Here is a 14653-nt window from a genome sequence, read left to right as displayed (position 1 = left end):
CACTCTATGGAGTATGTGGAGGGCTGAGATAGAGATAGTACCTTTGTACCTTCACTCAGCTGCATCCTTCTTATAGGATGGAATGTAATCAGTGGTCCTCATCAACCCCTAAGTCTCACTGCTGGCCCTAAGCTCCACATGCTGACATACTATCTCAGTTGACAGGTGGAACATAGCAAGGGGACAAATTATGGACATGGCACCAGCAGGGAGGAAACCTTCTTGACAAAGAAAATGGCCGGAGCAGATGATTCCAAACAGCCTAAATGATCACCCCCCACACTCTGGACCAAAGGTATACCACACCATGTTCATAGAATCCTTAAAGTATGAAGCAGGCCATTTGGCCCATCAGGTCCACACCAACCCTCCAAAGACCATCCCAACTCAACTCACCCATGCAGTGAAACCCTGCATTTCCCATTATTAATCCACCAGGCCTGCACATCCCTGAAAACTATGGAGCAATTTAGCGTGGCCATTTCACCCCGCCAGCTCATCTTTGGACTGTGAGAGGAAACCAGAGCATCCGGAAGAAACACGCACAGACTTGGGAAGAGCATGCAAACTCCATTCAGACAGTCATCTGGGGCCGGAATCGAACCTGGCACTATGAGACAGCAGTGCCCATTCTATGGATGACAGTTACTGATACACCAGTTATGGATAAAACAACAAGATGATATTGAGTGAGAGAATCCCTTCAAGCTTTGGTCAGTGGGTGAGACAATCTTTGAATCCAAAACTACAGCTGCAGGTTTGCTATCGTCAGTCTGGTTCAATGGTACATGACAGTTGAGTTCCTGGTTCAGAGAGAACGGGGTGAGTTTGTGCAAACTGTATTCCACCTTAAAACACCTTGCACAGAAAAAGAAAGGAAAGCAAAAGTGGTCTACCCTAACTGCAAGTGAGAATCTATTGGTCACAGATTGGCCCAACTAGCCATGAATGGGCATATAAACAATGAGTAGAAGTTTCCTGAAACCTTTGTGTCAAGCACTGCACTGGGGAGTTCAACTTCATTGCTGTCTCCAAGTCTCTGGAATGGTTAGCTGAAGCCTCAACTCTGACCCTGAGACAAGAGTGCTGAGCCACACGTGACATTTGCCAGTCATGTTAATGGGAGTATTTGACAGGAGATCATAAGTATGCGATTGGGAAGAAACAGCAGAAGTATGTTTTTAAACATCTGTAGCAGAAGTTCTCCAACACATTGCTAATTTGTAAGCACGGAGTGGGAGCACAAGGGTGTCTCATATCAAGGGCAAATTCCATCGAGCATGTCTACTCCTCATCATTGTGTCAGTAAAAATGTTCTGTTTAGACACCAATCATGAGCTGTCATTTTCTTTCCCCTCAACCTCTGCTAAGTATTTTCAAAAATATGTTACGGAGCAGTGGATTTGCTCCCAGAGGATCCTTTTCACTTATGTCTCCCCGGCAACGTGTCTTTTAACATGTCAAAGTTAAGCTGTGCAATAAAATGGTCTGGTTTATTTTTATTTGCTCACAATAAAGAAAAATTAAACCAAATTCAAACAGTTTTAACAAGGATATCAGGAGTTACTGTTTATTGTTCATTGTGGAATGGGATCCTGGTCACAGTTGAAGTGGATTTGAATTTTTTAAAAATTATATATGGAATATGGATGTCATTGGCTAGACCAGCATTTGCTGCACATCCCCAATTGCCCAGAAGGCAATCAACTACATTGCTATGGGTCTGGAGTCACACGTAGGCCAGACCAGGTAAGGACAACAGTTTCCTACCCTAAAGGACGTTGGTGGATCAGATGTATTTTTCGGACAATTAACAATAGCTTCATGGTCATTTATAGATTCTTAATTTGAGATTTTTATTGAACTCAAATTCCACTATCTGCCATGACAGGATGTAAACCCATGTCCCCAGAATGTTGCCTGGGTCTTTGGATTAATAATCTAGCAATAATGCCACTTAGCCTTCACCTACATAAATATTCCAGGAAGCTCCCATTTCTTACACAGAGAGAAGTTGCTGTCTTTTCCTTCATAACTTGCTGGCTTTTCAGTTTGTATTTTAACTGCCAAAGAAGGGCAGGTTGAAGTGTGGGGATGTGGATAGCAGGATAAGAGACAGTAGGGAAGCCCTACAAAGTGGCATTGAGTCAGAAAACCAATGTATTCCAGTTCACCTCCTGGTCTAACGAGGCCTCATTTGGGGAGGGGACTTTCTGGGAAACTCATACTGATGGTGTAATAATTTGAATATTTATGGCAGCAGCAACCACATGGAGAATTTAAGTCAGAACCCTGGCTTTAACAGCCACCGCATGAATTCCCAGGGCTATGTGGAGCTCACCAGGGACCACACAATGGGAACACACTGGGAATGCTCACTCTGTGAAACTGACGGTCTGAAATTCCTTCAAAGAGTAAAACTGACGGCTGGCATAAGGGAAAGATTTGTGTTATCAGGTCTTTGACTGAGAGCTTGATTTCCTTGCTTTACAAGGGCTTATATGGCACAGTGGTAAAGCCCCTACCTCTGGACAAGGAGGCCCATGTCAAGTCCCACCTGCTTGAACTGAGTCCTATCAGACTGAATCGAGAAGGAACTTCTTCACCCAGAGGGTTGTGGATCCATAGAATTCCCTGCTCAGTGAAGAAGTTCAGGCTACTCCAGTAAAGGTTTTAAATAAGACAGATTTCTTTTGAACAGTTAAGGTATTAGGGGTTATGGTGAGAGGGTGGGTAAGTGGAGCTGAGACCACCAAAAGATCAGCCATTATCTTATTGAATGGCGGAGCAGGCTCAAAGATTCAGATGGCCTATTCCTGCTCCTAGTTCCTATGTTCTTATATTCAGAAATGTGTAATAACACATCTGAACAGGTTGATTTGGAAAATACCTGATTTACCTGAATCTGAACAGCCCTGCTGTCAGTGGAAGCAATTTATGTAGTTTTACTTTAGACCTCTGGACAGGGTCGATGGAGACACAGCAACACCGTTATAGAGTCATAGAGTTGTGCAGTGTAGAAACTTGGTCCAAATTTAGATAAATGGAAGGTGCTGCATTTTGGAGAAGCAAGTCAGAGCAGGACTTATACACTAAATGGTAAGGCCTAGGAAGTATTGCTGAACAAAGAGACATTGGAATGCAGGTTCATCGTCCCTTGAAAGTAGAGTCACAGGTAGATACCCTGGGGAAACGACTTTGACTATTCACCCTATCCATGCCCTTCATGATTTTATAAACCTCCATAAGGTCATCCCTCAGCCTCCAACACTCCAGAGAAAATAGCCTCAGCCTATTCAGCCTCGCCCTATAGCTCAATCCCTCCAGCCCTAGCAACACCCTTGTAAATCTCTTCTGAATGCTTTCAAGCGTCACAACATCTTTACTATAACAGCACCAGCCTTAGGAGAGAACAGTTGAAGAATAGGAAGAACAAAGAGTCACTCAAATAAGATAAGTCCTCCATTCAAGATTTACAGGAAGAAAATCAGCTCTGACACCATGAGTGGATTTTAATGTACTCTCCTCGGAAAGCTTGGTGGTAGAGGGTCATTTCATCAGACAGGAGGGAGGTCATTAACCTATCAGAAATAGAAGTAGAAGTAGGCCATCCAGCCCATCAAATCTTCTCAGCCATTCAATGATATCATAGAATCCCTACAGTATGGAAACAGGCCATTCGGCCCAACAAGTCCACACCGACTTTATGAAGAGTAGCCGACCCACACCCATTCCCCTACCATTTTACGCTACATTTGCCCCTGAATAATGCACCTAGCCTATACATCCCTGAACACTGTGGGCAATTTAGTATGGCCAATTCACCTAACCCGCACATCTTTGGACTGTGGGAGGAAACCGGAGCACAAAGAGGAAACCTGCACAGACACAGGGAAAATGTGCAAATTCCACACAGACACTACCTGAGGCTGGAATTGAAGCCAGGTCCCTGGCACTGTGAAGCAGCAGCACTAACCCCTGAGGCGCCATGCCGCCAAATGTATACATATTTTAAAATCAACATGTTCAGAGATTTTATTGCACACCCTGGAGCAGGTAAGACTTAACCTGTGCAAGACTTAACAGTGACAGGGAAAGATGCAGGGAGGGGAGTGTTGGTTGGTAGGGGATTTGGACCTGACAAGGGAACCGCCACGGAATGGCCTTTACGGAAGGAGGATAGGGGTGGGAGGGAAATAGATCTCTTGTGGTGGGGTCCATTTGTAGGTGACGGAAATGACGGAGGATGATGCAATGTATACAGAGGTTGGTAGTGTGGAAGGTGAGGACCAAGGGGGTTCTGTCCTTATTGCAGTTAGAGGGGTGGGGTTCGAGGGTGGAGGAGCAGGAAGTGGATGAGATGCACTGGAGGGCATCGTCGACCGCATGGGAGGGGAAATTGTGGTCTTTGAAGAAGGAGGTCATCTGGTGTGTTCTGTGGTGGAACTGATCCTCCTGGGAGCAGATGCACCAGAGGCAGAGGAATTGGGAATAAGGGATTGCATTTTTACATTATGCAGGGTGGAAGGAGGTGTAGTCCAGGTAGCTGTGGGAATCAGTGGATTTGTAGAAGATGTCAGTGTTGAGTCGGTCACCATTGATGGAGATGGAGAGGGCCAGGAAGGGGAGGGCAGTGTCTGAGATAGTTCAAATGAACTTAAGGTTGGGGTGGAATGTGTGTTGGTGAAGTTGATGAATTGTTCAACCTTCTCATGAGAGCACGAGGTGGCGCCGATACAGTCATCAATGTAACGGATGAAAAGATGGGGAATGATGCCAGTGTAAGTGCAGAATATGGACTGTTCCACGTAGCTAACAAGAGACAGACATAGCTGGGGCCCATACGGGTGCCCATGGCAATCCCTTTCATCTGGTGAGAGGACTCAAAAGAGAAATTGTTAAGGGTGAGGACCAGTTCAGCCAAACAAATGAGAATGTCAATGGAAGGGTAGTGCTGGGGCGAGGAAGAAACGAAGGGCTTGGAGGCTCTCATCATGGCAGATGGAGGTGTAGAGGGACTGGATGTCTATGGTGATGATGAGGCATTGGGGGCCAGAGAAACAAAAGTCTTGGAGGAGGTGGAGAGTACCAACATTTGGAATTCCTGCACCAGGGGGATTGGACAGTATCGAGGTATGTGGAGATGAATTCGATGGGGCAGGAGCAGACTGAGATGATGGGTCAGCCGGGGTGGTCAGGCTTGTGGATCTTGGGTAGGAGGTAGAACCGGGTGGTGTGGGGTTCCCAAACTATGAGGTTGGAAGCTGTGAGTAGGAGATTCCCTGAGGTGACGAGGTTGTGGATGGACTGGGAGATGATGATTTGGTGATGGGAGTTGAGGTTGTGGTCAAGGGGGCGGTAGGAGGAGGTGTATTCAAGTTGGTGCCTGGCTTCAGGTCAATGCGCCAAACTACCACTGCACCCGCCCCACCATTGTCTGCTAGCTTGATGGTGAGGTTGAGGTTGGAGCAGAGGGAATGGAGGGCTGCACATTGTGAGGATGAGAGGTTGGAGTGGGTGAGGGTGGTTGCCAGGTTGAGGCAGTCAGTGTCCCAGTGGCAGTTGGAAATAAAGAGATCAAGGGCAGGTACAGACCGGCACAGGGTATCCAGGTGGATGGGGTGTGTTGGACATGGGTGAAGGGGCCCTCAGACAGTGGGCGTAAGCCTGGAGGCAGAGGCTGCAGAAGAAGTGTTCGGTCACAATGTGCATTGAATTTGTTGATCCGGGAGCGGAGGGGGATGTTACACTGTGGACTGAGGTACTTAAATGGGGAGAAAACACTGTCCTCCTTGGCAACCTTCTTAGGCTCTTGTTCGATTCCTGGAGTTGCTGAAGCCTCAAGTAGCAAAGTCCTGTTCACTTACTCGTACCTCTGACAGGATCCTTTTGGACTAGTAATCAATCCTTTGACATGTCTGTGTTGTCAAAGTGCCAGCCTGGAAATCAGGAGATACTGCAGAAATGCCTTTCACCTTAACTGCCTGCACTCTGCCCAATCTCAGATAGATGAAGTTCTCCTGATTTCTAAAATGTTCGGTCTTATCTGAGCAGCTCCTGGGCTGAACTGCGTGATACCTGTTGGCTGCAAAGGCAGCTTGGATTGGACCAACACTCACTTGTAAAAATCAATAGTGATTCAAACACCCAATATAGAGGTGAGATTGCCTGATAATGTGACTCTTTTTACTAAGCAAAACTGCAATGGTGACTGTCTTTACCCTTCATAACCTCAGCACAAACCCACTTCTCTCTTACCTCCAAAATGCACACCCAGTTGGGAAGCTCTGTGGTATCAAATGATGACTCAAATTAAAGCAAAATTTTGCCAATGCTGTAAATCTAAAACAAACCCAGAGACTGCTGGAGAAACCCAACAGGTCTGGCAGCAGCTGTGGCAAGAAAAGATCTGAAGAAGGGTCATGCCAGACTCAAAACATTGACTCTATTTCTCTCTCTACAGATGCTGCCAGACCTGCTGAGTTTCTCCTACATTCTCTATGTATGCTGAATGAAATAACTATATGCCCAACTTAGACTTATTGGTTGTAAGTTATCTTTTAATACAGTTATAAAGTCAACATCAAGAGGTGTTTAATAAATACACTATTATAAACTTTCTTTCTCCTACTTGGTGGACATAACAAGCAGCAACGCTGGCATTGATTTTAACCTGGTCCAGCTTGTTAACTCAGTTCTCACAGACAGATGTGGCTTGTAACTGTAAGGGTCTTTATGTCAATGGAACACTAATGAACGTTTGATTAAAGGGGCCTGATCGTACTCATCATTATTGATGTAAATTTTATTTAAATCTATTTAAATTATCCTCTCACCAACACAACAACAGTGTGCATTCATTTGACATCTGTATCACATCAGTGTCTTCAAGCAAAACTGATTCACCATGTGGCAAAATAACAGACGGTCAGGATTATAGTCAAAGGGGTGGGTTTTAAGAGACATCTTAAAGAAAGAGAGGGAGGTTGGGAAAAAGTTGAAGATTAACAAATGAATTGTACAATGTATAGCCCAGGACACACAGTCGCCTGTGCTGGGGTGATTATAATGGGAATATGCCAGAATTGGACAAGGGAACAAGTGTCAGAAAACTGTAGTAAAGGAAAAAGTTAAATAGGGAGGGCAGAGGCCATTGACAACTTTGGAAACAAAGAGGAGTTTTTTCCTAAATTGTAAAGGAGAGAGTCTATGCAAATGGGTTTTTAAATTATTCTTTCTAGAGGTTTCATTTGCTTGAAAGGAAATATCAAACTAGCAGAAACTCTGGGCCTTAAAGCCATCAGACCAAGATAATAAGCAATTATTCTGAAAGAAGATGGCACTGTTTAGAAAATGATTATAGCTCGGCAAATCAGATGGTTAACTTTAAGTCGCAGGAGGCTGTCAGCACACTGAATACTGAATTAAAGGGAGAACCAACTTAATGGCCTGGAATTTCCAATGGCCATTACTGCCAGGTAGCTTGTAGTTGTGCATTGGGACCATGTTGAAATTCCAAGGGAGCTGAAACCAGGGAATGTGCCCAAAAAAATTAAAATTTCCTTTTAGGTAAATACTCAACATCTGGAACTCTATAAAGAAGTTCCTTGAAGTTGGAGATTTTGGTAGAAGCTTAATAGTAATCTTGAAGAAATTAGAGGATTAAAATCTGACTGCTGGCTAACTGTTAAACAATTCTGGCTCACCGCTGCACATCTCCCCACCCCCAGTTGTCGATTATAGCCCCCAACCCTTGATGGCCCTGACCTGACATCCCATCCTAAGTCCAATGCTGCCAAGTCCCACAACCTTCCCCACCCCAGATCTCTCAGACTCTGTGCCAAGCAAACCCTGCTGGACCCCAGCTGACAGCACACCCTTCTCCGACCAAAACATGACCCCAACCCTTCGACACCATCCTGTGGCCTATCACCAGCTCCACAGGCTCCACTCCCCTGCTCCTTCAATCTACCTGAACACTCATCCACTTCTCTGTCACCCTGTGCCTCTCAGTCACCCGAGCCCTTCACCTACCTTTCAAACTGCACCCCTCACTCACCTGGCATCTTCTCATTTCAACTATCTCCTATCCTAAACCCTCAAGCAACTGCCACCCTAGCCCCACACACCATTTGCGGACATGCCCTTTCTCTGAAGCCAGTGGTTGCAGACAGTTACACAGCAGAGTACCGAGAATGAGAAGACCAAGATGAAGTCCTACATTTAGACAATGCAGCCATTAGACAATAGCTTGTCACCAAATTTACCGCATGGAATGGGGAGGCCCTGATAGCTGTAGCCAGAAGGAGTTTTCAGCCCAACATTCAGGAGGACACTAAGGATAAAAGCCTGAGTGACTTCACAGGTGAGACATCACTGGAAACAGTTGGACAGCTCAAAGGAGAGACAAATAAGTTTCACTGGCCCCAGGGACAAATACACCAATATTTATGATTAAGCAGATTAATAGCTGCAGAAAAATTGTGATAAGTGGACAGCCAAATGCTACGCCATTCTGATTTTGAAAGTGCTATTGTAAGTCACTTGTGTAAAAGTCCTTCTGAGAATGCAAGAGAAAGAGAATTCGAGGAGGTGAGACATGCAGAAAAGTGATCGGAGATTACTTTGTCTGTGACTGGGCATAAGGGAATAGAGAGATGACAAGGCCGAGGGTATTTCCAAGAACATGGGTAAGTTGACTTTGTATGGAGAGAGGATAGAATACAAATAATCCACAAGAGAGATATGGAAAAGGGGAGGTTACTGTTTAAATTTAATGAGGCTGAGAAGTTGCTCAGTTGGGAGACAGAGGAAGGAAATGAGAAACTTAATGTTGACTCTGGATTGGTGGTAGAGAAAAGGGATTGAAATGGCAAGGTTAAGTTCGGGTTAGGGTTGCGATAGGGAGATGGAGAGAGGGTAAGAGCTCAGCAATATGAAAGTGTCAGAAGATGGCAAAGGTGAGTTTGGTGAAAAGAGCCATAAATTACCTCCATGGCGGTTTAAGCATATGTGAAAGATAAAAGCAAGTGAGGAAGATTGACTAAGGAGCAACGTGCTCATCTAAGGCTACAATGTCAATGCAGTCATACATATTAAGGTCACAGACTGCACAGGCCTTGCTTGTAAGGGAAGAGACATCCTGAATAAGTTTTGGAGTTAGGCCGTGATTGCAGATTCTCAGGAAGAGCCTCTAAAGTCTGAGTCAGAGGAACATTGGTGCGTGGGAAGGAAGTTGATAAAAGTAGCCCCCAGTGGACTGATTATTTGGAAACGTCAGTGAGAGTATAATGACAGAGAGGATTTCGAGAAGAAAGGGGAAGAACTAATTATGGATAACCAAGGATGGAGTTGTAGGGGAAAGTGAATGAGTCATGGCTTCCCGGCCTATAAACAGTGGGCATTTTATGTTTAGGGCTGTCTCCATTATCTGACTCTACAATCACATAATCAGGTAATCTCACAACAGAGACCCTTTATCATCTGGGTTTCCTATCCTGTCTTTCACATATGCGTTTGTGGGTGTTTCTCCAATTTTTTCAAGATGGGCTGAAAAGCATGTTAAGAAACAGACTGGTTAAAACATAACAGAATATAAGCTTTGTAATGTAGGAGGCAAGTCCAAATAATAAATGAGATTCAAATGCAACAATCTGGAAAGTGAAATAATGAAAAGCAATATGTTGGTAAAAACATTGCAAAGAAGAGAGATATTGTGATATATCTTTTATTTCTGTTTCTTTAATTTCTGCTTTTTTTTAACTCTATTGTATTCTAAGATGGTGCTGGAGGGTGGCAACTTTATACACTTTTCACCTGTGACAAGAAAGAAAATCTGAAAATCTTTATTTACATCAACTGAACTGTAATCTGATGGAATGGATCTATTATGGAGTGAATATCAAATGGGTTACATAAAAGGCAGGAATTTTTCTCATGCCATTTTCCTTACAGTGCATTTACATGATATTTCACTGTCTAAACGTGTCAGTACCTGACTTTCAGTTAACCAAACCTATTTCTGCTTTCAGTCAGATTTAATGGTGTAGATCCCAGACTTCACTAGCTGGACACGTTTTGACTAGAATGATGTTCTAATAATGAAGGTTAGTAATCCATTCCACAAGATTACTGTCCAATGAATATTTACCTCATCATTTCTGCCTACTGGCAATATAATATTACATGAATTACATGAATATTGTGGTGACTATAGTTTGATGGATTAACAAGGACACCAACCTCCTCACACTTCCCATTCTATGGCCAGAATCATCACACAGCCACATTTCTTCCCATCTTTACATTCCTAATGGTACATTTAAAGGCTCTTATCAAGCTGGCACAGTCTGGGAGGACAAGGGTTAATTGACAAACCACAGAGCCCTGAGAACTACTGCAGTAGTGAAAGTGGTGGTTCTGTGTTTATTTCTGGCCTTGCAAGTTGCCTGCTATTCCTATGTGCCATCTGTGTTACATTCTAGGAAAAGGCCTGGCCAGCCTCAATCCAGATGTGCTTTCGAACAGATTTATATATTAAAAAGAAACACTGATCTCTAAACAAAACCTGGCAGCTGTGTGTGTGTGTGTGTGTATATATAGGGATAACGCTGTTCAGGAGAGAACATTAAGGTGTACTCTGATTCACACCCAGACATGTGCCACGTACTGAACTAATCAGTAATAAGTAGCCCTCATTTTTCTGACTGAAAAACACCAGGTTTAAATACTATATTCAACAGTTACATGTCTTTTACTTATAAATACCACCAATTTCAAACCAAGAAGGCTTGAAAACACCTCCAGGTGTTTGACAAAAGTTCCAAATAATCTTCTGGGTTTCAAGAAGGGTGAAGCTTAGAAAAGCTACATTCTTCCATGCACACTAGGCTTGTAATGGATAGTCCTAGACTTCCACCCTGTGCTGAGAATATTACATGTCATTCAGCCAACTCATTTAAATTTATTTCTCAACTCCAATACTTGCCTACTATAGCATAAGCACAAAATCACATGTCCAACTCCCAGTCTGTACCAAACTTGTCCAAGTGCTGATGGAGATATACAATTGATGTCAGCAATCGTACTTTGGAAAGACAAAAAATGACCAAGTTTTCCCCTCCACATCGTTATTGAGCAATTCTTTCTTTGAACATTTATTAATGGTATTTGAGTCAGGGCAACATCTGGCTACAATATTGCCTGATAGCATTCACTGTTCTCAGACATGAAGATGGATGACTTTTTGCATCCATAAAGATATCTTTATCTGGTGCAGCATCTGGTATTTACGTTATCTCCGAAAACAATGGAATCTAGACATGGATAATGTGGAACTGAAGAAATAAACTAAACTTTTATTGTAGTTAACTGTTATATATGAATTTTAGATTCACAGCATATTACCCTATTCTGGACTAGCATTAAACTATTTGGTTACAAAGAGCATTATGCTTTCATCAGCATGTCATGATTTAATCCAAGGTAAGGTGGAATCTGAGTCCTTTATACCTTCAGGTTTATATGCTACAATACAGTGATAATATGAGCATGTCTCATAACTGTATGCTGATGCACTGACCATGAGATATAACAATATTCCCCATTTCCAAAGATTACAAAAAGTGATTGCAGTCAGATATATGTGAATATACATAGGAACATGCTGTCAATTTGATCATTATAAAATCAAGGAAAACAGTCTGCATAAGGCTAATAATTTTAACTTCAATGGAATACTTTGAAAGCTTGACAACTTGCTCTGATCTGGTGATTGTATACCTGTCTGAAGAGATACACGCTATTCTCAATTGTTATTGGTTGACAATTTGATTGTTTTGCTGCTAGTAATTGTCACTCACCATCATCACGTCGTCAGCTTCATTGGGATGTTCTTCCTCACTGTCTTTGTGCATATTGGTGTGTCCTACATTGGGCTAAGGTGGCTTCTGTTCCTTTGCAATGCAGCACTACGACAAGTGATTACTTTCATATGATCTGGGCCTACTTACATATTCACAAATCTTTGCAGCCATCCAAGTATTTGTACTGTAACTCTAACTCGCACTCTCTGACAATGCAGCAGTTGTGGTGGTCCTCTGCATGCTGATTTGCTGTGTATCTCTTTCATTCTCCTCATTTGAAGGACAAGGTCTTGTGTCTGAAAATGATTGTACAATTGGTTACTTGACAAGGTCTTTCACAATTGCCATCCAGGCTGTGCTGGGGATGGTCATCCCTTCTCCAATGGTGTTCCATGACAATGCAATAACACAATGCAAAAGCCTTGTATTGTTGCTTGACATTTGATGTCCATTGATTTGAGACTGCTAGTGGGATGACGATATGATATGGCTCGTTCTGTCTCAGTATACTTGTCTTTAAATGGTTTGCCAGTGAACTGTAGTCTAGTGTCAGACATTATCGATTCTGAAACACCAAATAAGCTGAAATAGCAATAGCTGAGTCACTAATGGTTGCATTAATGTTTCTTAGTTGCGGACAATGGGCAATTTGGAGAAATAATCAAGCACAGAAATGTCATCTTTGCTGCACAATATAAATAGTTCTGTTGCCACCTTCTCCCAAACAATGGTTAGAACATCATGTGGAAAGATGCATTTTCTATTGCAGGGGTTGTTACATTTGAAATGCTTTACATGTATTGATGTGCCAGGGGGGTCCACAATTTACAAACATCCAACTTACAAATACTTGTACTTCTGAACATGATGTCATGCATGGTTGTAATTTTATAGATCCAAAATATGAACATTCTCCATACTTACAAACAGCTGCTTTATATTGTCCTGCATTGTGTTCTGACTTAAGTACAAATTGTCTTGCAAATGGACTCAATTTGCAATCCTTGATCTGCACTCATCCAAACATGTGGGGAGTACTCCATCACACTCCTGCCTTTTGCCTTGTGGATGGCAGACATGCTTCAGGGAGTGAGAAGATGAGTGACTCACTGCAGGATCCTGGGGTACAAACATTATCTTCTATTTCCAATAAGTGTTACTCATCCGGCATCATAAAATTTTCATTTGTGTGCCTTGAAAGACTATTCCTGACTGGTAGCATCTGACCTAATGCACAGCTGGGCTTTTAGTATGGTGCCTATGGCATGGATCCCAGCAGGTTCTGGCAAGTATTTCCACTTCTGCTGGGGCCAAGGTAATGCCATTAGAATGAGGGGTCATTGAGAATTATGTAAGATAACCCTTTAGAACTCACAGAGGAACCTTTCATGAAACTCTCTGAAATTGACACTTAGCTGATGTTTGAAGAAATTTCACCCTGAGGTCTGGACTAGCATTAAGCTATTTGATTACAAAATGCATTATGTTTTCATCATGTGTGTCATGCCTCAAGTGATCAGGGTTAAAATGGAGTCTGAAATATTTACAGCCTTAGGTCATATACTAATATACAATGATGATGTTGGTTCAATAGACTAGACAACTGATTTGTGATGCAGAGCGACACCAACAGCATGGATTTAATTCCTGAAGCTATACGAAGCATTCTCCTTCCCAAACTCTCTCCTTGCCTTGAGGCGCAATGACCGTCAGGTTTAACTACTCCAGTTCACCTCTCTCTAATGAGACAGCAGCCCTATTCTCTGATTGGGCAATGCTGATTTTACCTTTTTAGATGATTTTGACTCAAAGATATACTGAAATAATGACCATGGATGGAGCACAATAACAACTTGAGTAATGCACAAAAGGTAACCAGCCACCCAGGAAATGCGACACTGCAGGAGGGAAGGGCAGAAACGTGACAATATAGAAACTAAGAATGGTAATACCTGTCCAAATATGTCACTTAATTGTTAAGGGATGCTCAAAAAAGCTACAAAGAAAGGAAGTTCTTTACCTTTGTTATAAGGAACACAGAGAATACAAGGTAACAGATGCAGCTCAAGAGCAGAGAAACAGCTTAGCATAGTTAGAAAAATAAATAGATGAAAATTCCTCCAGTCATCAAGTTGTGATAGTGTCCAGTTCTTCAAACTTGATAGCTAGCTCACTTAGGACAACTGAGTGAGTGGAGAAAATATATTTTCTTGCTTTGACAAAAGAAATCTGTTTTTCATCTTGCCCGTGAAATGTGGATTATAAATACTGAGCGTCCTGTACATGTTGTAAGTTAAATATGATGGTATTGATACACTAAGTTTCAGAGCTCACTCAAATAAGGTAAAGAATATGTCTCAGTGTTATCTATGAATAAGAAGACAAAATAAATACAATTGCACATTTAACTCCACCCCTATCTGGCTAGATGATATCATGTTCTGTGAGGCCTTGTTGTCCTCTATCAATACAATTTACCAAAGAACAAAGATAAGCATAGCTTATTTTCTCCAACCCCAACTCCTAAAGCCTCTCATCTGCCCACATGCTCTCTTCTAACCATGCCTCTCATTCTCACATCGACAGTAGGTATAACTAATAAACAGACTCTGTCACCTTCCCCCACAGCTAGTCACATTTTTCTCCAGTTGCTGGTGCAGACATGATGGGCCAAACAGCCTCCTTCTGCACCTCTGATTCTGTTTCCCGCCTATCTCCCCAGCACGCTCTCCAACCTCACACTGTCTATGAGACCTAACCCATGTCTCTGCGACTACTTCATCCCGCTA

This window comes from Hemiscyllium ocellatum, chromosome 15 (assembly GCF_020745735.1).
Source record: "Hemiscyllium ocellatum isolate sHemOce1 chromosome 15, sHemOce1.pat.X.cur, whole genome shotgun sequence".
Taxonomy (NCBI): domain Eukaryota; kingdom Metazoa; phylum Chordata; class Chondrichthyes; order Orectolobiformes; family Hemiscylliidae; genus Hemiscyllium; species Hemiscyllium ocellatum.
Note: the sequence above shows the minus strand (reverse complement) of the source record.